Here is a 22944-nt window from a genome sequence, read left to right on the forward strand (position 1 = left end):
GAATCCAGCTGAATGTCCAGGGAGGAGTGAAAGAGATCAACCATGGTGTGGTAAGAGAGGGAAGCCAGGAAGGAAAAGTGATGGTGTAAAGCTTGGGTACCAACAGCCACTCCAGGGAGCTGAATTCAGACTGTATCTCTGACAACACTAATGCCGGGTAATATTTATTTAGCTGAGCCTAATAAGCAGTGTAAAGAGTCTCATCTCTCAAATTGGCACAGCAAGGGGCCACAGCAGCCAGGCTGCTGATAATTAACAGTGAAATGGGGCCTTCCCTGGTGGCGCAGTGGTTGGGAGTCCGCCTGCCGATGCAGGGGACGTGGGTTCGTGCCCCGGTCCGGGAAGATCCCACATGCCGCGGAGCGGCTGGGCCCGTGAGCCATGGCCGCTGAGCCTGTGCGTCCGGAGCCTGTGCTCCGCAACGGGAGAGGCCACAAAGGTGGGAGGCCCACGTACCGCAAAAAAACAGTGAAATGCCTGGCGTGCTCTCTCCTGCAACATCCAAAGGGATGCCTGGGACTGCTGAGCAAATTCATTTTCTTCTTGCTGGCTGGGATGAGGATGGAGCTTTCTGCAGAAAATTACTGAAGAGGCAGCCAGCCAAGGGCAGAACAAAATGGCTGTTGTGAAAAGGCAGGCTGGGCTGAGCAGGGCAACCCATCTCTTACCTGTGGAAGGTTACATACTCACATGCTTTGCATTTTCAGTACCCATAAGCATACCCATACAGGCAAAGGGGAGTTATATTATTTTTAGCTCACAAGTGCTGCAGCTGAAACAGTAGCTGCAGAATCAAAGAATGTTAGAATTCAAATGAACCTTGGAGACTGCAATAAACTTTATACAGATGTGTGGCTTGTGAGTTCACGGTAGAGTTGACACAAGGACTCAACACCCCTGTCTGTGCCACTGCAGTGTTAATAATAACAATGTCTATGATCTAAATTCTTGAGATTTAACCTAGACACAGATCTTGTTCCCCTTTTACAGCTGAATCATTCAGTGAAATTCATACAGCAAATCAGTAGAAGATGGACGACTTCAATACTTTTTAAAAAAATTTTATTTTATTGAAGTGTTGATTTACAATGTTGTGTTAATTTCTACTATACAGCAAAGTGATTCAGTTATGCATATATATACATTCTTTTTCATATTCTTTTTTATTCTGGTTTATTACAGGATATTGAATATAGTTTCCTGTGCTATACAGTAGGACCTTGCTGTTTACCCATTCTATATATAATAGTTTGCATCTGCTAATCCCAAACTCCCAGTCCATCCCTCGGCCACCACCTCCCCCTTGGTAACCACAAGTCTGTACGCTATGTCTGTGTGGACGACTCCAATTCTAATCAGCACTGTCCATGAATAATTCTGGAAGCTCTCTCTAATTCACTAATAATAGTGATGATGGGGATGATAGATAACAATTATTTAGCTCTCAAAATATACCAGGCACTGTGCTAAATAATTTACATGCATTACTAGTTTGAATTTTAATCCTCATAATAACTCTTTGATGTGGGTGCTATTCCCACTGTATGGTGAAGGAAATTGAGGTTTACAGAGTTTATGAACTTGCCCAAGAACCCATAATTGGTAAATGGTGGAGCCAGGATCTGATCTACCTGGTCTCATTTACGAGCCTGTACCTGTAACCACTATTAACCTTAACTTTTCCTGCCAGTATTTCACTGACTCCCACTGCAATTTTTTTTTTTTTTTTTTTTTTTTTGCTTCTCCAGGAAGAAATTCTCTATCTGGAGAGATCTGATATCTTTTCCTTTTACCCCTAAGAAAAAAGTATAAATTTATTGCACTTTGTAGAATTGCTGTTAATGATTTTGATGAATTTTTTAAAAAGATGATCACATGTGAAACACTACATTTACATATTTAAAGACAGGTTTCCTAAATGTCAGTTCAAAATATAGATGTATCAGGATTTGGAAAGGAAGTGATTTTTTTTTTATTGCTGACTCTCCTAGTACTGTGGGTGCATCAGACCCCACCCAAGGCATCCCTGCCAAATAGTATTTCTTTCTTCTTGAGTCACCACCCCTGATCAGCATGACTTCCCATCCTCCTTCCTCCAGTTTCTCCAGATGGCAGACATCTTTCGGCCTCCTGGCTCCTGCAACTTCTTCCTACTGAATTGGAGCCAATTCCTGAAATCTAGCTTTCTCCTCTTCAAAGTGTGCATAGCTTCTACAAGGACAAGGCCATCTGACTCCATTGCCTGTTGGCTTCTCTTGTCAATGTCCTTATCTGACTTCGGTTTTTCCCCAGTTGATCCCCATGGAGAGATGACCATTGGTTTGACTTGTATCAAGTTTTCCCGTTGGTCACCATCTCATTTTAATTCTTCTTTCCTCAACTTCACCATTAAGATCTCACTCTTCTCTACGTTGGGGCTGTTTCTACCCCCACTGTAATAGCGTTATTATAACTTAGGGAAGATGGATTAACTCTGATGCTTTAAACTTCAAGCAGTTTTGCCAATTACATCACCAGAGAGCTGGTTCACGGATGACCAAATAATTGACCATTGATGTATAAGGTATGGGAGGAGCTGCTCTGTATGGAGGAGAAACTCACTTGCCACAAAAGAATGGATAACTGAGGCAGAGGCAAGAATCATATAGAACATACGTGAGTAAGGTTTGTACTTTTCTCTTTTTCTTTTTTTCTGTCTTAGCTTGTTAGACCTGAATTTGCCCCTATTTCTACCTTCAAGCAATTACTGTCTTATATGATGTAGTTTAAGCTTTTCCTACATTGTCAGTAAAAAAATTGCCTTCCTCCTGTCTTCTAGAAATATGTAATCTGCCTGAATGTTTATGATATGTATAATTGTGCATTTCCCAAAAGTACAAAGACTCAATTAATGGGGGGCTTATACTACTCATGGAGATAACCTTTAAAAAAAAGGGCAAATATTTCTTCTGCTGGATCTTTTCTTTATCTTCAATGTGAGTACTTCTTACTTTCCCTTTACATCCATGTTTATATTTTAATTTATTATTTTTTTTTCTTTTATGTTGAGCCTGATGAATGCTATGAGTTTTCTCTCTCCAGTAAAATGTCCAACTCTCTCTCTCTCTCTCTCTCTCTCTCTCTCACACACACACACACACACACACACACACACACATTTTGGCCAGAATCTCAAAGTATTCATTGCTGCTCACACCCACAGAAATCCATTCTTCCCACTGCTGTCAGACTAAGATTTCCATAAGATGAGTGAGGTCATTTTACTTTCCTGATCCCTGTCACCACCAGATAACAGAATGAAGCCCAAAATCTTCGATGACTATGCTCCAAGTACCCTTCCTTTCCATTTATCCTCTGTTCTAGCAACATTCTGTGCATTCTTATCTCTTCATGCCTTTCAGACCGTTCACTTGACCTGGAATAATTTCCTCTTATTCTCTACCTTGAAGAATCATATGCATTTTCCCCAATCCCACGAATAATAGCACCTTCTGTGAATCCCTCTATCACACCAACCAACATAGAGGACACAAACAGAATCAGGATTCATCTTTCCTTTCTTTACCTTTCAAATCCATGAAGCTTTAAACTTTTTGATAGTATTTAAGAGCATTTAAATCTTAAGATTAAACAGAACCTTAAAAAACATTTTTTTGTTTGCCTCATATCATTTATCAATAATAATAAAATTTTAAAATATTTAATGTGCAACTTTTATGTGTTGGGCACTGATCAAGCCACTGGGGCATAGCATGGAACTTTCTCTATACTGAGAGAAGGAAGGCTAGAAATAAGTTTTAAAAAACAAGTACTTACAAATGTTGAGTATTGGAAGTTCATTACTTTGAGAAATGAGGTAGAAAGCGACTAGAACATTAATTTGTTCAATTTGGAGGTCTAGAGAAGCATCTCCGACATTTGAGTTGAAACCTGAATGGTAAGAAAGAGCTGGCCAGGTAAAGATGGGGGGAGTAGAATGTCTGGTAGAAGGTACAGCAAGTGCAAAGGCCCTGAGGAGGGAGTTTGATTAAACAAAGACGAAAGGCCAGTGGGGGGTGTTCTTAGTTGAGGTCAGAGAGGAATAAGGAGTTTGGAATTTATTCTAAGTGACATAGAGCCTTCTGCAAGCTCCTTGAGAGCAGACTTATGTGGCCCAGCACAATGTTTGGCAAAAGAAATAATGCTGTAATGAAAAACTTTTTATAACAAAGTCATTTTGAGAATGTTAAGATGCTCCTTATTGTAAACTACTAGGAGAAAGTTGTTTCCTAGGCTATGCTATGTATATCCACAGTCACATTTGGCTAAGAGAAAATTTAGCTCTTAAATAACAACCCTTGGATTCCAATTTTCTCCAAGGACAATTATGGGAACTTTTATGAGCTCGCAAGAGTCCAGCTTGCCCTGCAAGTTCCCATTCATTCCATTTTCTTAGATTCTATCTTATCACTGAAATGGTTTGAAGTCTCAGGAATTTTACAAGCTTCAATCTGCTCTTGGTTTTTTGCCTCTAGCATTCAGTGTTCACACCTACTTTTATGAATTCAAGAATGGTACTAGACTGGCTTCCTCTCATAGGATTTTTTTCCATTTCAACACATTTTCAAACATTACTTATTTAGAAGGTTGTATAAAACATATATGTTCAAAGAATAATTGTAAAGCAAATATTTGTGTAATCACCACCTAGGTTAAGAAATGGAATGTTACATTTTAGAAAGTGAGATTTTAGGACCGAAAGCAACCTTTAGAATGAAATCACCTGGTTTGCACCCATGTTACAGATGAAAAGTCTAAGGTTTAGAATTGGTAATTGGTTTTATGCAGGCCATACAGCAGTTACTGATGGTGCTAATGGAGAACCATCAACCATAAACTAACAGGCACCACAGAGATCAGGGGCTCAGTTTCTCAGACCAGGCTGTCTGGGCTCTAGGTGAACAGTTCAGTTAGAGCTGAGGGGGGAGGAGGTGACCGTATCATGGAGGGACAATTATTCCCCTTTCTGGAAGCTTTTGATGAAGGTAACACTTATGGTCTATTCTCAGGGTGCTTTGCTAATTTCATATGTGGTTGGATTTTTAGCATGGAGTTCTTTCCCTTTTTTCTTTTTCATTACTAATTTGGTTCATGTTTACAGTCAATATTTTCTAACTATCATAAGATTTTTAGTGAGTAGTGGAATCAGAATTGGTTTGGAGTTTTACCTCAGTAGCTTTTTATTCCAAAGACAGTTTTGGTTGGAGGAGTGGGGTGTTATAATCGTATCTGATCATTTCTCTAGTAGGGTTGAGATCTGGGGCTGGGTGACTCTGTGTCATTAGCATTGTTTCTCTCTCTCATTCATGTCAAATAACCAATTAACACTAGTACCTTGGAAACACCAAAAGTTGGGGACAATAATCACATAAACATCTGTATTCCTCTATGTAACTTTTTGCTCCCCACCAGAGACTTTCTTGTACTTCATAGGCAAAAAGAGAGGAGCAACATTTTTGTATTCCTAAGAATTAATTCAAAGGTAGAAAAAAGACTTTATTCCAGGTAGAAAACATGACTGTAGTATGCAAAGAGTGGAGGTGGCCATGATTAATTGGAGATCGTTTGCCTATTTGTGATACTGTAATATCATAAGAAACGTATATTTTGTCTTCATCCCAGGTTCCTGGCACAGAGCTCCTAAAATCCTTGACATTTCTGAGTAACCGGGTAAGAGGAGCCTTTGTTATTTGTAATAAGTCCCTTTAATCATACTTGAGTTTATGCTAATGAGGTGACACTTGGAGGGTGGGGCTGGTTGCCAGAGGAACACACCATGTATTAGAGTGTTGGAACTTTTGGCCCCACCCTCCAAACTCCAGGGAGGGGAGAGGGGCTGGCTTTTAGGTTAATCACTAATGGCCCGTGATTTAATCAATTGTGCCTACATAATGGAATTTCCATAAACATTTTAACTGAAGGGGTTTGAAGAGATTCTTGTTTGCTGAACATCTTGAGGTGTGGGGCAGGGAAGAGGAGGGGAGTAACATGCCTAGAAAGGGCATGGATGCTTCAAGCCCCCTCATCACCCCCCATAACTTGCCCTATGCATCTCTTCCATTTTGCTGTTTCTTTGTTGTATTCTTTATAATAAATGGATAATAGTAAGTAAAGCACTTTCTTGAATTCTGTGAACCATTCTTGCAAATTGTCAAACCTGAAGAGGGGTCGTGGGAACCTCTGATTGGTGTCAGAAGGACAGTGACAACCTGAGACTTTCAACTAGCCTCTGAAGTGGAGAGCAGTCTTGTGGGACTGAGTCCTTAACCTGTGGGGTCTATGCTAATTCCAGATAGTTAGTATCATAATTGAGTTAAATTGTAGGACACTTAGTTGATGTCCACTAAGAATTGGAAAATTGCTTGTTGTGAAAGAAAACATACACACACACATTTGGTGACAGAAGTGAAAAGTAGAAGAAACTACCTTTGTTTTTTAATTTTTTTTCTTTATGAATCTAAAGACATTTACATTCAAACATTTAAAAAATACCCTGTGAAGACAAAAAATCATCTGTAGGAGGAAAGAAGCCTATAACCACTTCCTTCCAAGTTTTTCATCTTTGAATCTTTTCACAATAGCCAAATTAAATTAAAATTTCCACAAAGTATAGTGTTAGTGAGGGAAAAAGTTACAGTGATAGCATATCAGTTCAGGGTTCTGGTTGTAATGATGGTGGAAAAGGAGGTGGTGAATAGAATGGGGCAATGTGGAAGACTGTTACAAAGCAGACTTTCTCTTGGTGAACTAGTGTGATTTACCATTTTATCTCTCCACTCTTCATTTGGGGTTTTTTCCCAAGCTGTCTTCCAGTTCACAAATTCTTCCTTCAGCTCTATTTATTCTGCTGTTACAATCATCCTTTAATTTTTTTGCTTTGGCTATTGTATCTTTAGGTTCTAGAATTTCATTTTGTTATTTTAAAAATCTTCAAAATTCTTTGTCACATTTTTCAATCTTAATTTTTATCTGTTTCAATATAGCAAAAAGTTGTTGTAAACTCTGGTTCTTATATTCATATACAAGGAGACCCTGTGGTTTTCTTTATGTTGTCTGAAGTTTTTGATGTTTCTTTTTAAGGATCTTTTTTTTACCTGATTTTATTTTATGTAAGACATTATATTTGAAAAGAATATTTGTGCAGGTTTTTCAACCTATGATGATGTTATCTCCCTCTAGAAAGGAATTTCATTTCTTTCTGTCACATGCCTGGGACACTAGCAATTTGAGGCCACCTTAATCCAATTTAGGAACTTAAGATTATCTGGGCAACCCAGATGACTCAAAGCTAAACTATATATGAGAGCTGGGTGACTTTTGTTCCAAGTTTTTGTCTTCCTGATACAGTGAGACTGACAGAAAACCCTTTACACAGTCTCTCAGAAGCATCTTCCCTATTGGCAAAAAGTGGCACCAAATAATGGTTCACTCTCTAGATTTCCACATTCCCCTGGATGTTGACTTGGTAATTCTTCACTATCTTATTTACTCTTTCATGCTTTCAAGCTGACTTTTATTATTAGTTTTTAAAATATACATTTCCAGGTTTTTCTAGTTGTCCTCATGATAAGGCTAATCCAAATTACATAGTCTTCCATTACTAGAGGCAGAATTCTTGAGCTAGTGTGATTTATAAACTAGTCACCTACGTATAAACTTCAGGGGCTGGTTATACAATGGCTAGGAGAACAATACTGAGGTGCCACCTTTCTCAGATATTGCCCTATTACCACCTCTTTGGTGATGACCTCATTTCCCTCTGACAGCTACTTCCTGCACTCCTCCTCCCAACTCCCTACTGAGCCATACTCATGATGCAGAAGTCCCTTAGCATTTTATAACCTGAGCTAGAAGATAAAAAGGATGTCTATCCATCATCATCCTTCCCCTTCAGTTACTGATTGATTGATTGATGAATGTACTTTGGTGAATGGCCAGGAGGGAATGAGTGAGCTTTTGGAAAATATGTAACTTGGGATCCTGAAAACAAAGTCATTTTCTCTTGAAAAATTCAGGGATATGTGATATCTTCAGAATCAAATGTGTTCTTTTTTTTTTGGTGAGGTTCAGCTAAAGATTCAACGTCTTTTCAACACATGCTTCAGATGGTTTTAAAAGTTGGCATATCAATTTGTGAGTACTTGCAAAAGAGGCTTTCATAATTTTCTTGGCTTAAAAGTCCTTAAACACATGAAGAATGGTTTTTAAAGTAAACTTTTACTGAAATGTAAAATAAATACAGGAACATGCACAGAGAAGTGTACAGCTTAATGGATTTTGGTAAAATTAGCACATCCGTGTAACCAGGACCCAAAATCAGACCTAGGTCATTAGCAGCACCCCAGATGCCTCTTTCATGTCCCTTGCTGGTCACTAACTCCTCAAGGGTAACCACTATCCTGATCTCACATTATGGATTAGTTCTGCTTGTTTTTGAACTTTACACGTTTAGTACATACTGTTGTGACTGTTTGGTGTTTTTATTCTTTCACTATTATGTGTGTAGGATGCATTAATATTATTGCATGTGACTGTAAATCACTCATTCTTCTTTTTTGTTACAGTCATCCATTGCATTAATATACCATGATTTATTTTTCCATTCTGCTGTTGATGGACATGGGGATTCCACCATTTTACAAAGAGTGCTGTGACAAAAATTCTTGTACATTCTTATTATCTTTTAGTAAACACAGATATCAAGAAGATTCTTGATGTTTCCTCTTCTAAGTTTTATCCTGTCCTTGACCTCCTAATTTGCACCAAATATAGATGAAGATTCTGAGATGATTACCATGAACTGCTCTCTGGGTAAGTCGGGAGCACATTGTCCTGCTGACTGTGATCTTTTGGCTGAACCATATCACCATAATCCAGTGGTTAAATTGGATGAGTTTGATAAAATGGTGGAAAGACCTCATTGTTAGAGCACCTCAGTTTGGTTTAAATCCTGGGTCTGTACCCTGACTTCTGAACATTGTTTCGTGTTGCCATTTGGTGATCCAAATTATATCTACTACACATTATAGATTGTCTTAGAAGTTAATTCTGCCATGTCCAACTGAATCTTTTAAGAATGTGAGAAAAACCTGTCTTTTAAAAATAAAATACAGTCCCTTATGAGAATATTATTAAAATTCTATTAGCTAATGAGATTCTGTGAGAATTCACAAAAGAAACGATGTCTGTTCATGGAATCTCCAGATTGCTTAAAATCTGCTTGGATAGAAAAACTGTCCATACATTAGAACAAAAGATGCTTAAAAGAGGATACTATAGCCAATGTGAGTTATTGTCATATATGCCTCGAAGCTAAACAGATGGCTAATATGGGAATTAGAGTAGAATTACTCATTCATTCCACAAAAACCAATTGAGCCTCTATTATTTGCTACTCTCTATGCTAATATAATTTACATTAAATTATATGAAATTAAATGTTAATTATATAACATAGTACTGTCATAACATGATCTACTATAATTCCAGAGAGTGATAAGAGCTGGAGAGAAAATAAATCCACATAAGTAGAAGAGTGGGGGCAGGATATCATTTTAGATAGGGGAGGGAAGGGGGAGTCAGGAAATCACTTTGAATGAGTGACACATGCAAAGGCCTGAGTGAAGTGAGGGAACAAACATTTCCTTGATCTGGAGGAAAAATATTCTAGGAAGAGAGATTTGCAAGACCAAAGGCCCTGAGATGGAACCAAGATTGACATATTGAAGGAGGAGCCAAAAGGACACTGTGGTTGAAGTATAGTGAGTAAGGGAGAGAAGAAGAGGAGGTCAGAGGAGAGAGGAAAAGGAAGACAGGGGCCATGTAAGGAATCTGAGTTTTATTCCAAGGTGGATAGCATTCCACTGAATCATAAGTTGGAGTGGGGAGTGTGTGGTTTGATCTGACATACAGTTTGGAAAGATCGATTTGGCCGTTGCATAGGGAATGGATTATAGGTATTAGGAATGGAAGCAAGGCAGTCTCCTCTGAGAAACTCATTTGATTCCCTGGGTTTGGGTAGTGGGAGATATACATGCAGTGAAGGCTACTACAGGGCAGAGTAGGAAATTGTTCCCAAGGAAAAAGAGGGTCTATATAAGTGAGCTAATTGCCAGAATTTCAGTTTGAGAAGATATCAAATGAACCCCTTTTACTCCTTTATTTTATAGATGAGAAAAATTAAGGCTCAGAGAGCCTAAGTAACTTTCCTAAGGAGAAGATGTGATAGCCACATTGAAAACATGAAGAAATATGGAGAAAGGTAATTTCTACCACTAAGTGAAATGATTCATGAAACAAAGTGAAATTATTGGTAAAAGTTACAAATATCTTTAACTTGAGAGTTCAATCTCTCTCTCTCTCTTTTTTTTTGTAAAACAAAATAGTCAGCTTACTATCTTGAGATGACTTTAGGAAAGCAATATTGACTCTGAACTTTTTAACAGCAAATTCCATATGCTAGCCATATGATGGGTGCTCAATAAATAATTGATGAATGATTACTTGATGAACCTGGGAATCAGAAGAATTCTGAAAGGTGGTAGAAAAAGAAAAAGCACTGGCTCTGTACTTAGCACTGTGTTAACGTTGAGAAAGAACAATTAAAGTATTAGTCAGCATGTTTTAGATTGTAAGTGACAGAAACTCAGTTCAAACTGATTTAAGCATTGAATAACAGTCTTTGACCCATGTAATTAAGTCTAGGGGTATAGACTGGGTTCAGGTATGACTGGATCCAGGGCTCATATGGCATTTAAATAATTCTGTCTTTGTTTCTCTCTCTTTCCATTTATTTGTTCATCTTTCCTTCATGTTGGCTTCATTTTCAGTCTGACTTTCTTTACATGGAAGTCCTCCTACAGTTATAAGCTTATGTCTTCCAGTTTATTAACAGCAACAGAAAGACTTTTCTTTTCCCAAATGGTTCTATCAAAAGTCTTCATGGGCCAGGCCAGTCAGCCCAAAGGAAGAGTGACGAATGACTAGCAGAAGTTGGTAGAATGGATAGTGGCAGGTAAAACAACAAAGACCTACTACCAAAGCAAAAGAAGAAAAAGGGAATCTTGCAGCCAAAGAGGCAATTTCTGCTTATGAATCCTTCTAAAACCTAAGGCACCTTGGGAATTCCCTGGTTGTTCAGTGGTTAGGACTCATGCTTTCACTGCAAAGGGCCCCAGTTCAATCCCTGGTTGGAGAAGTAAGATCCCACAAGCCATGTGGCATGACCAAAAAATAAATAAATAAAAAATAATAAAACCTAGGGCACCTCAACTCTAGAGCAAGAGTTGCCAGCTCGGTATTCAAAAGTCTCCTCGGCTTACAGTACTAACAGTGCAGATATTTATAGATATTTTCAAAATTTCTACATATTCTCTTTCAGGTTTCCTGAGGCAGCTAAATTTTCCCAAGGCCCTCTGGGAAATTGAACAGACTTCTTCTTGGGTGGATACGTGTGTTCACAGGACCAACAGCCACTGTCATGTTTCTCTCCTCCTCACAGATGCCCCAGTCATTGGTATGAAGACCCAAATGCCCATGGTTTCTCTGTATCTCTTTAAAGACATTCTTCATGTTTATAAAAGGGACAATGATCCCAATGTCTGCTTTCCTCAGAAGTTCAAGTGCTAGGGCAATGGAATAGCAGACCAAATGGGATGGTGACTTCAGGCAAGTGTGTAGCTTTTACTCTGTGATGAAGACAACCAAAGAAACAAACTGCTTTCCTATACTCCACTAAAAATATCCACCAAACATCCTCCCAGCCAGCTGAAATATAAGTCAGCTAAGGGACTCTAAAACAATTAAATTAATCGAAAACATACTTTATAAAAGAAATTGAATAGATTGTTTGAGGTCACAGAGCATCCACTAATGAATGTTTGCCTCAGCATTTGCAGTTTTATTTTGCCTCCCCAATTACAACATTTCCGAAATCCACTTATTTTTCCTTTGTGTATAAATTCTGAGACTGTGTGTTTCTAGTCGTGGTTCCATAAGAGCAGTATTAATCATCTTCACAACTTTTGTCATATGTGCCACATCATCAAGGGTCAGTGAAGGCAAGAAAAAACACTCTAGGTATTTCAAGCAGAAGGGGATTTAATTCAGGGAGATAGGTGTTTACAAAATGGTGGAAGGAGTGGAAGTCAGAGGCACCAGTGGAATTTTGGTTTCACTGTCAAAGAAAAAAAAACTGTGCTTATCACATTTCCATTCTTGATGCCTCCATAACCACCTCACTCCCAGGAGGCTGTTGACTAGAAAGTGGAACCCTGAGTCTGATGCTTGCATGCACTCAAATCTCTCAAAGCTTACTAACCCACTGCCTCCACTGCAGCAAGACTACGTCTACTTTATTTCTGCCTTACAAAGCTCAGGCAACTAATTGGCACAATGTAATTCATATACAGAACCCTGACAACAAGGGTGTCTTCAAAGTGTAATTTGAAGACTTCCAACCTCTTGGAAGGAAAAGACGAGGTTGAGAGAACTAATCCAAGAATATGCCACTTGCACTCACTTTACAAATTAAAGTTATTTTAAAAAGAGACCTTATATTTATACTGTAAATGAAAATCCTGGCTCATTTGCCATTAAAATAAGGTATTTGTCAAAGTAAATGCAAGACATTTTTTTGCCTTAAGTTTCCCAAAGATATTTTTTTCTCCCTGAGGAATCAGAATAATTATAAAAGGCTCTTCTCTCAGGCTCTCCCCGAACTGCACTATTCACCCACGCTACTCCCATCCACCCATTTTGTGTGAGCCAAAAGTGAATATTTGCAATTAAATTACAGCTCATGTCTCAATAAAGCAGATGTCTGCATGAGTCATATTTAAGCTTTTTTTTTTCCTGTGGGGGGTGGAGAGGACCACTCAGAACCTCTTAGCCCCAGCAGCACACAACAGTGCACTTTGGGAAATGCTTTATTGGGTTATAAGCACCTTGAAGTTGCTTTGATCTCCTTTGTCTTAAGTTCTAGGATAGAGCCCCACATTAAAAAAAAAAAATCCAACCTAGAGTTACAAATCTAGGAAGGAAGAAAATCAGGAAAGAGAACTTCAGGGAATTTCAGGGAGTGAAACAAAGACCAACAGTGAATTTAAAGCAGTTGCCTTTGTCTGGTGGGGAGGAGGGAGGGAACCTGAGGTCACTCTTGCAGGTATAGCCACAAGCCCTGGACAAGAGTTTTCCATTTAACCCAACTCCTTTCCTGGTGCTTTGAGTCTGTCTTCCCTGTTAGCAGGTAACCAAACCCATCTCTGTCATGAGAACCACCACTTTCTCCTTTCTTTCCCCCACTTCACCTTGATCAGCAACCCCTTAACCTCCCATCCCCAACTATGCTTCATTTGTCTTCAGAGCAGTCACCGCTACCAGCTTCATCTTACTGTCTGCCTTTCAAAGAGCTCCGTGACTGTTTTGTTCACAGCAGAATCCACAGCATCTAAAACACTGTTACAAACACTCAATTCACATTGGTTGAAGGAATAGCAAGCAGGTCAGTGAGTGGCCAGCCTGCTAGGCTCAAGCCAGGCCAACCCAGAAAGAAGCCCTGACCCAGTTCAGCCTCACTTCGGACGTTCTATGTGTCATAGAATGTCAGATTGATCAAAACCTTTTACGATGAAATGCACTTCAAACTCCAGACCACCTGAATCACACATAGGTCTTCATGTTGTTGTAAATTCAATATTGAGATAATGTTGGTGGTTTCCTCTTTTGTCTTAGAGGACAACAAAGAACTACCTCTTTTCATTCTCTGAGCCCCGGTTTCCTCACCTGGAAAATGAGGAGGATTTTTTTGGTGTGTGATTCATCACTTGTTGCAGAGGTCATACAACATGATGCATTTATCCATGTATTTCATCATTTAAGAAGTAGTTTTATGAGTGCCTACCATGGGCAAGGCCTTTAAATGGCATCTTCTCAGCATGGCCCTTTATAACCACCTTCTGTAATATTTCAGCCCTCCCCCCTCAGCATTCCTAATCCTCTTTCTCTGCTCTGTTTTTCTGACAAGTGCTTTTTATTCTCTAACTTAATATATATATATATTATTGATTTATATTATTTATTATAGGCATCTATTTAATTTTTATTTTATGTCTCCCCCTTCTAGGTTTCTAGGTTTTAAGCTCCATGAGAGGGATTTTTTTTTGGTGTTTTTGCTATTGTTTTTCCAGACCTGCCCCATTGTGGGCATTTAATAAATAATGTCGACTGAATAAACAAATGTCCCATGCTCAGAGTACAAGTGCTGATATAAACCAGGCTACCATATAAATCTCAAATTTATCCCTTATTAGAGAAAACTAACTGAAGAATGTGTGTTTTGTACAGATGGCTTATACAGAAGGGCTGGAGTTGGGCTGAAGGAACAATTAGGGTGTCAGTACATAATCCAGGCAAGAGATGAGAAAGTGACTGAACTCAGACAACATCTGTGAGTAAAGGGAAAGGGACAATTAGAAAGTATTGAGGATAAAGAATTGCAGGGTTTGTTGGGTGCTTAGATGTGAGATGTGGTGGGAAAAGTGAAATCAACATTGAATCCCTCGTTTCTGGATTGGGCAACCGGGTGAATGATGATGAGTTGCACTGAGATGGGGATATTGGAGAAGGAAGCGGTCGGGTTTTTTTTTTGTTTGTTTGTTTGTTTGTTTTGGCTACTCCACGTTGGAGAAGAAGTGGTTGGGGTTTTTCTGGCTTTTGTTTTGTTTTGGCCACTCTGTGTGGCATGCGGGATCTTAATTCCCCTACCAGGGATCGAACCTGTGCCCCCTTCAGTGGAAGCACAGAGTCTTAACCACTGGACTGTCAGGGAAGTCCTAGAAAGTGGTTGTTTGAAGGACAAGCATGGGGAGATAATTTGTTTTCAGGTACCTATGGGCCAACAGATGTTCACCAGGAGGTGAACCAGGGCGCTGGGTTGAGAAGAGGAATTTAGGCTGGAGGTAAAGATTTGAGAGCCATAGTTCTAGGCCCTAAGGACAGCATACAGAGTGAGGAGGGGGAAAGGCCAAGGGGAACACCATCATTTGGGATAAATGGAGAAAAAGAAGAGCTGCAAAGAGAACTGAGAGTAATCAGCAGAGTAGGAGGAAATGAGGGGAGATTTTTCAAAGAGGGAGAAGCCAACGGCATCAGATGTCAGAAAGGTATCAAGCAGCACAGAGAATGAAAGTTTCCACTGGATTTGGCACATGGAGGGCCAGGTGACAAAATGGACATTCTGACAGGAAGACTGAAGATCCTTACTTCCCTTCTCATGCTATTTCTCCATAGACTGAGGAGCACCCCTTAGGCTCAAAAATAAGCTTTTTGCCTGTTCCATTTGGTGCAGACCCCATGGGGCACCATGGATGATGGAAAAGACTTCCATTTATTTAAAATCCAGAACTATTAAGATATGTTTCAGGCTAAATAACCACAATTCCTTTACTTTATTAACAAAGGTGGTGTGCTGAAAAGTTCTGGAATTGGGAGCCAGGAAACCTGGGCTGATCTAGCTTAAGATCTGTTATGGCTAAAGGGTGACCTTGAACAACACATGGAGTTTTCTTTCAAGTCAGTTTTCCTCATCTGTAAAATTATGGGGTTGGCCTAAATCAGGTCCCTGGGAACATGTATCAGTAGTTGAGTGATCTTTTAGCCTTAACATTTATGAATGAATGAAATCCACAGTAGATATTTATTAAAGATTCTACAAGTATCCAATTTCTATTCCATTCCAATAATAATTTTGTTTTTGGACTCATTTCAATTCCTCTATGTATTAGGCACCTAGAAGCCTGAACAGTACACAGAGGTTTCTAGCATGGTCATGACTCAAGCAGCAGAGTATATAAGAAGATGGAACAAAATACACACTCTATACCTCTGTCACAGGCTGCTGGCTGTTGTCAAGCTGCTAGTGATTCATTTAGTATTCTGGTTGCAAAGAAGCAGAGCTAAGTCATTCACATTATTCTTATGGTTTCCTTTAAATGTAATTAATCCAAATTAAGACAATATTCACCAAGGGCCCTGAAAACAAAACACAATGATAAAACCACCAGTCTATTAATTTAATAGATTTCTTAAAGGTAGCTGAGAAAACTTTGTTATTTATGTTGTGTGTTTTCCCAGTGTTTCGCCAACATGACTCAAATGCCAGTGAACTTCTCCCCCTTTGTCTCTTAAAGAAATGGAGCCAGTGAGAACGGAAGAACCATGGTGGTGTTGAAAATGTGGTCTTTGAAGTTCATGTGTGTAACTTTAGTAGATTATTGTTCAGCGTGTCTCTACTCCTTCCCCCCCGCCACCCCCAACCTCCAAGGAAAGTGTGGACTTTCTTGCATAACTGATATTGACCTTGACCATGTGTCCTGCTTAGGTCAATGGCATATGGGTAGAAGTGACAGGGTCACTGCTGCTTGATGTCTTTCTGACATCAGACACTGTTGGCTTCTCCCTCTTTGAAATGACATCTCAGACAGAAGGAGACCGTGCATGTTTCCACTAGTGCTTCTGGAAGCTTCTTCTCCATCACAAGAAGGGTTTCTCTCTAGTAGCTGCTCCATTTTCAACCTAAGTCTCAAAATGAGATTTATGAAGCAAAATTGCCCCAGTGGACGTACAGATTCCGAGTGGCCCCCGCTGACTTGTGGACCCTGACACAATATCTCCTTCAGATAATGCTTTTTTTCTGTACACAGCCACAGAAAGAGTAGAAGGCAGCTAGCAGCAAAATGAGCTGACACTTAAGAAGAAAATCAGTGGCAGATGTCTGCCTTTATGCTTTCTCATCTAATCCTTACAAAAACCATGTGAGATGACTTAGTTCCTATTTTTCAGTTAGGAAAACTGCGGTTCACAGAGGGTCACTAACTCAAATTCTAATTCCAGTTCATCTGACTTTCAAGTTTGTATTATTTTTCAACTACAAAAACCAATGTCAACTCCCTTTTATGACCTGTTAATATTCAAAGAAAAATGATTTTATCATGGAAAAATCCTGGATGGAGGAAGCAGGGAACCTATATTCAGCCCCTTTGATGGAAGAGTGACATAGCATATGGTTTCAAATCACTCGGAGAGGCAAGGAAACTTCCCTGCGTTTGCTAATTTGCCTTTGAGGACTCCAGTCATGGGAGCTGTGTCAGAGTCACTATATCTGCCCAGGGGTATTAGGACCAGGTGACTGCTGAGCTGTTCACTGTCTCCTTCTGAGCCACCTGCTGCACTCACCAAATCACTGTGCAGCCTGAAGATAGGTGAGGCAAAAGGTAACCTTGTGCCCTCTGACTTTTGCCTTTGGCCTCTCTCTCGGGACATTTTGAAACCATGTTGGTGGCAACCAGTGGCCACCAGCTTACAGGCACAAGTCATGTGAAGTAATAAAACAAGAGGTAACTCTGGCCAGAGCCAGCCATTGGATTATCAAGGGTTTCAGCTTTCCTTCAAGGAAACACGGTTATATAACTGAATCAATTTGCTGTACATCTGAAACTAACACAACATTGTTAATCATATATGCTCCAATATAAAATAAAAATTAAAAAAATAAAAAGGCTTAATAAGAATATAGATTACAATTTATTTCTGAGAACGATAATTGACCTAAGATTGAAAATAAAATCTTAAATTTTGCTCCCCTCACCACCAAAAGAGAAAACATGTTTTCTTCAAAGGGTCAAATGGTGTATGTCAGTTACGTGTGTGGACGCCAGAACCAAGTTGCTCGAATCCCAGCTTTTCTAATTACTCGTTGTGTAACGAGTTGGGATGTTACTTCCTCTCTTCAATGCCTCAGCCTCATCTGTAAAACAGACTCATCTATTCATTGCACGCACACGTCCTGCCATGGGCCGCAACCTTGATTCCATGTGCTGTGGATGGAGCAGTGAGCAAAACCAACCAATGTCCTTCTGTTCTCCTAGAGGAGACAGATGATAAACAGGTCTATTTGTAACACAATTTTAGAGAGTGCTACATGCTATAAAGACAAATAAAGCAGGGTAAGGGATGGAGAGAGGAGGAAGAAATGGCCATATTACAAAGGGCAGAAGAGAGAAGTCTCTTGGAGGAGATAAAACACTGAGAAGGCCAGAATATTGTGAAGGGAGAAAGCCACACAGTACCTAAGGCAAGAGTATTCTAAGCAGAGGGAGCGGGAATAGTAAACAAAATACAGCAACTGTACCCACTTAACTGGAGTGCTGTAGGAGTGACAGGGGATAATACGTGTAAAATGAGGCCATAGAATCTACCCTGTGAAGGCGAGCCCTGCAGGCATCACAGGATCTCAGAGATGAAAGAATCATAAAGTTCGGTTCCACCCTTTCCCTTATAATGCACGTGTCTCCTACAATAGTCACGAAGCTTCCGTTTAAGTGCCTGTCAAGATGGGGGGCTCCTACCCCAGCAGGGAGGGTCTGGCCTCCGTGGTTGGGGGCTTTTCTTTGTGAGGAAGCACCTCGTCCCCTGAGCTTACATCCTACATCCGACGCACAGGAATCACAGCAACCTACCTGCTACCTCTTTCACATGCCGCCGCCTCCAACGTTTGCAGTACTTTCATCTCAGTTCCATCAGTTCCTTCAACCATTCCTTATCTGTGTGGCTTCCGGATTCCTCACTGTTCCATTTGATCATTTCAAACGCACTACACAATACGCTCAGTCTCTGATAGATGGGGGAGGGGGTGTGTGTGTGCAGCAAATGGGGAGATCAGTGCTGGAGGCTGGAAACTTCCCACTCAAAAGCTCCTTCCTATAAGCAGAGTCTCGAGATAAAGAAGAATATGTCTCCTCTTCTCCGTGGGTGCCTGCTCCTGCCTGGCATAACCCCAGCCTGCACCAATCTGAAATCACACCTAGGGTGATGCTTAAGAGAATTAGTTGACTGACTAGTGCTTCCAGTTTCCTGGGGAAGAGAGAAGGGAGGGCAGGAGGTGTGGGGGGACACCGTGAGTGGTGGTGGCTTCAGGACAGATGGAATCGCCATGTTATTAATTAAGCCTCAGATGAAGGGGATTAGAATAGAGCTGGTGAGTCAGAAATCCTAACTTCCATTTCCTGTGAGCCTCTGCCAGCTGCCTCCTAAAACAAGCCATGGCTGCAAGGGTGAGAGGCCATAGATGACTCAGCACGAGCCCATCCCTGTTGCTAGAAAATAATTCCGAGGAGAAATCTGCCTGCTGATAGATGACCGGGGACATGTGGTCTTTAGAGCTTACCTGCTTTGGAGCGGATTCTCCTTGGCATGACTTCTGAAAGGATGGGCAGGTTTCATCACTGTGGAGCCCAGGCCTGAATGTTAAGCAAAGCATTCAATGGTGTTGTGAAGTTCTGTATCATCTTTTTCTGGTTAAATTATTGGACAAACATAGACATTTGGGACGGTAGGCAGAAACAGGAGACAACAGTAAACACAGTCATGTTTTGATCTGTTTTATTCCTTTGTTTCAGTTTTTATACTTAAAACAAAAATCTTAATTCTTAGATTGAATGTAGGAAGGGATAGTGCCAGTAAAATTGAGGCACCCCCTCAGGCTGATCCAATATTAAGCGATAGTCACGGCGCAAACAGCCTTTAATAGCAACTTCACAGTGATTTATCTGCTCTCTTGGGCCGGCTTGATAAAGCAGCCACACCATGGACTTTCAGATGATGCCACACCAGGACTCAGTCTGCTGGAAGCTGCCAATTGGCTGAGTAACTGCTGGAAAATAATGATCCAGTTTCTCATTGGTTGATCTGTTTGACTGCCAGGCAGGGTGGGCAGGGCCAGGAGTTGGATGGGGGTCGGTCCATTCCAGGGCACCAGGATCGGAGCTTGAAGCTGTCCAAACTGGGCAATCTCCCACTTGGGGATCCTGACACCGTCAGCCACAAGAATTTGCAGACTCATCCTACCTGACTCAAAGCTTTTGCTGTTGTGGAAAATGTGATTGCAGAATTTTACTGCCTTCTGCCGTTTGCAGACATGTTTTTGGTTTTTGGTTTTTGTTTTTAACTCCGTGGAAGTGGGAAATTACTGTTCCTCCAGGCCTCTGTATCCATCAAAAGCCCAGTGATTCGTCAGAGGCAAACTCCTGCATGGATGTTTTCTTGACTATTATCATGAAGTGCGCAATAATCTGTCTCCCCTAAACTCCTAGAACTTCAACTGTCTAGATCAGTGGGTCTTAAAGATCGCTGTGCTTGGAATTTCTTGGGCATTCAGTTAAAATGCAGGTTCTTATTAAGCAGGTTTGGGGTGGGGCCTTGCATCTCTCACAAGCTTTCAGAGGATCCACACTTCTGTAGCAAGGGCCCATTTCCTTGACAACAGAAATGGGCTGTCCGTGACCTTGCACATTTCTCCTGATATATCCAAAGCTTCCCCAGGGCTTGTATGCTCTCTGCCTTTTTAGCCTCCCTAGCACCTCACCCAATGCTGTGTGAACAGATAGTGCTAACAAATATTTGTAGAAAAAAAAAAAAACTCCTATATGAGAGAAACGTCTATGCCTCATCAGCATAATGACTCATGCAGGAAAGGTGCTCAATAGTTATTCATTGAATGAATCAATGAATGAATGAATGATCCGCCAGTATCTAGGAGGCTGGTGAGAGAATAACAAAAAAGAGAAGACTAAATCTAAGAGATTTTAAAGCTCTGCTTGCTTGAATCAAGCAGGTGGGAAAAGCATGGAAGCAAATTCAGGAAACATGGCATCTGGAATTAACACCCTAGCCACGTGGCATCTAACACGTACGTTGCTAGACCATTTCTGTTGTGAAGATTTTTAAACGCATTTCCACTGTCACAGTAGGCTTTTCAGTGAATCTGCTGATCTGCCCTGTTTGGGGTACTGTGGAGAGGTACACAGCAGGGAGTAGGAAAGGGTACCATTTACTCTGGCAAAGCTTGGTAGGAAGTAAGTCTTGGGCTGCCTGAGAAACAGTGAACCCTCAAGCAGTGATTTTTGAACTGATTCTTTTCAGTGACTGTCACCTCCTTCTCTCCTTACTTCTGACCACCCACCAACACTCACTCCAACACACAGACCAGTTTTTGACCTTGGCCTGGAAACCTGACCCTCATCCTTGCCTAGTTTTATCAGCTGAGAAGTTGTATCAGTGTCCTGGCCATACAACTGGACCCTGACTGCGTAAAGAGGTCACAGCTGTTCATAGAAGGGGGGTAGCCATCTCCCAACATTGGGGAAGGAGAACCATTGATGGCAGCAAGGTGAAAGCAAACGGGGCAGCCAGGAGAAACAGGGAGGCCACAGGTCAAGGCCGCAGCAGGAGTTCTACTCTTCAGACTTAGGGAGATGACTAAGTAGACACTGTGGTTTTATAGCCCACAAACTTCATCACCTGCCCTAAGTAGCTCTCTGACCAGCCTGTGGTACCCCTTTCCCTGTTCCAGAACATCTGCCATTAGAGCCAACCTTTTGGGTTTGGAAATAAATCAGACAATAGCTTTGGAAGGCCACTGTTAACTGTACCTTTGACATCTGGCATCTGGGGGGGTGATGACGGGGGAGCTGCAGGCTTCCTTGGAGCCTTCCTATGTCAGCACCCCGGCAGGCAGAGCCCTGGGTATTTTCCAGCCACCTCCAGCTGGATTTGGGGGTGCATAGAGACTAGATAAGTTTCAGGGATTTGAACCCTGAGCTTTGCTGAGCCGGAATTATCCTGGCTGTTGGACTGCCACAGGGCTCAGGGTCAAGTGAGAGTATCCAGATGTCTCCAAGCCACGTGAGCAAGTCTGCAGCCTGGAGCTGCTTTCTGGAGGGGCAGAAAGAGATGGTGAAGCCTTAGGGTCCTCAGCCCCTGCAGGTGTAGCCAGGCATGCTCTGAGCTGTACCTGTCTCATATTACTGCACCCAGCTTTCCAGCCGGCTCTGCAGTCTGGTTGGCTTTGTTTGCTGCAGTGCTGTGTCCCCTCTGGCACAGGTGGTGCGGATGCTCTGCAGGGCCCAGCAGAGGTGCACCGGGCAGCCTCCAGTGTCCCTGCGTAGCTGAGAGCACCGCAGTGAGGGCTCGGGCCAGCCCTGGGCTGGCTGCCAGCAGCCTCTTGCAGACTGCGTCACAGCACAGATCTCTTGCTTGCAGGCAAGGGAGGAGTACGGAAAGCTTGGGACTTGAAATGTCTCTGGCGCTGCTTCACCCCCATTTCCACACCCCTCTGCTGTTTCACGTGGCGCCTCATTCCTTTTCCTTTCCTCCACCCTGCCCCTCCCCCTCCCCCGCCCCCGCCCTTATCGTGCTGACACATTTGTGTCCTTCTGACGGCTTTTCATGTCAACCTCCAAATAAAATGACTCAGACCATAGTGCATCCCATCAGGACAGCGCTTTCTAGGGAGAAACAGGCTGGCTGACCTTATTACGCGTGAGGCATGTCAATGGGTTTCAGCGTGAAGTAATGAAAATTAGCAGTTTCCATCCAGAGGCCTTTCCTGCATGGAACCAGCAGGGTTCCCTTGCTATTCAAGTTCACCTTTCTGTATCTTGATTTCCCCATCTGCAAAATGAGAACAGTTACTCCTCCCTTCTCTGTTTTACCAGGTCTTGTGAGTATCATGGGGAATATTAGAAGGTTTCATAAACTTTAGTGTGCAGGAAGTTACCTGGGGAGCTTGTTAAAATGCAGATCCTGATTCCATAAGTCTGGGGTGAGGCCTGAGATTCTGCATTTCTAACAGACTCCTGGGCTAATGGATGCTGCTGGTCTGTGTAACACTCTGAGTAGTGAGGGGCTAGTAAATAAGAGGACAATTTGAACATCGTGAAGCGCCAGGAAACTGTAACATTTTAATTATTCTATGTGCTCGTCCTTCTAAAAAGCACATTTGCATCTTTAAAAGACTCTTCACATCTTTAATTCAGATGAATGTCATTATTTTTGGCATCTTAGAGAGCT

The sequence above is a fragment of the Hyperoodon ampullatus genome, assembly GCF_949752795.1.
Source record: "Hyperoodon ampullatus genome assembly, chromosome: 14".
NCBI classification, from domain to species: Eukaryota; Metazoa; Chordata; class Mammalia; order Artiodactyla; family Ziphiidae; genus Hyperoodon; species Hyperoodon ampullatus.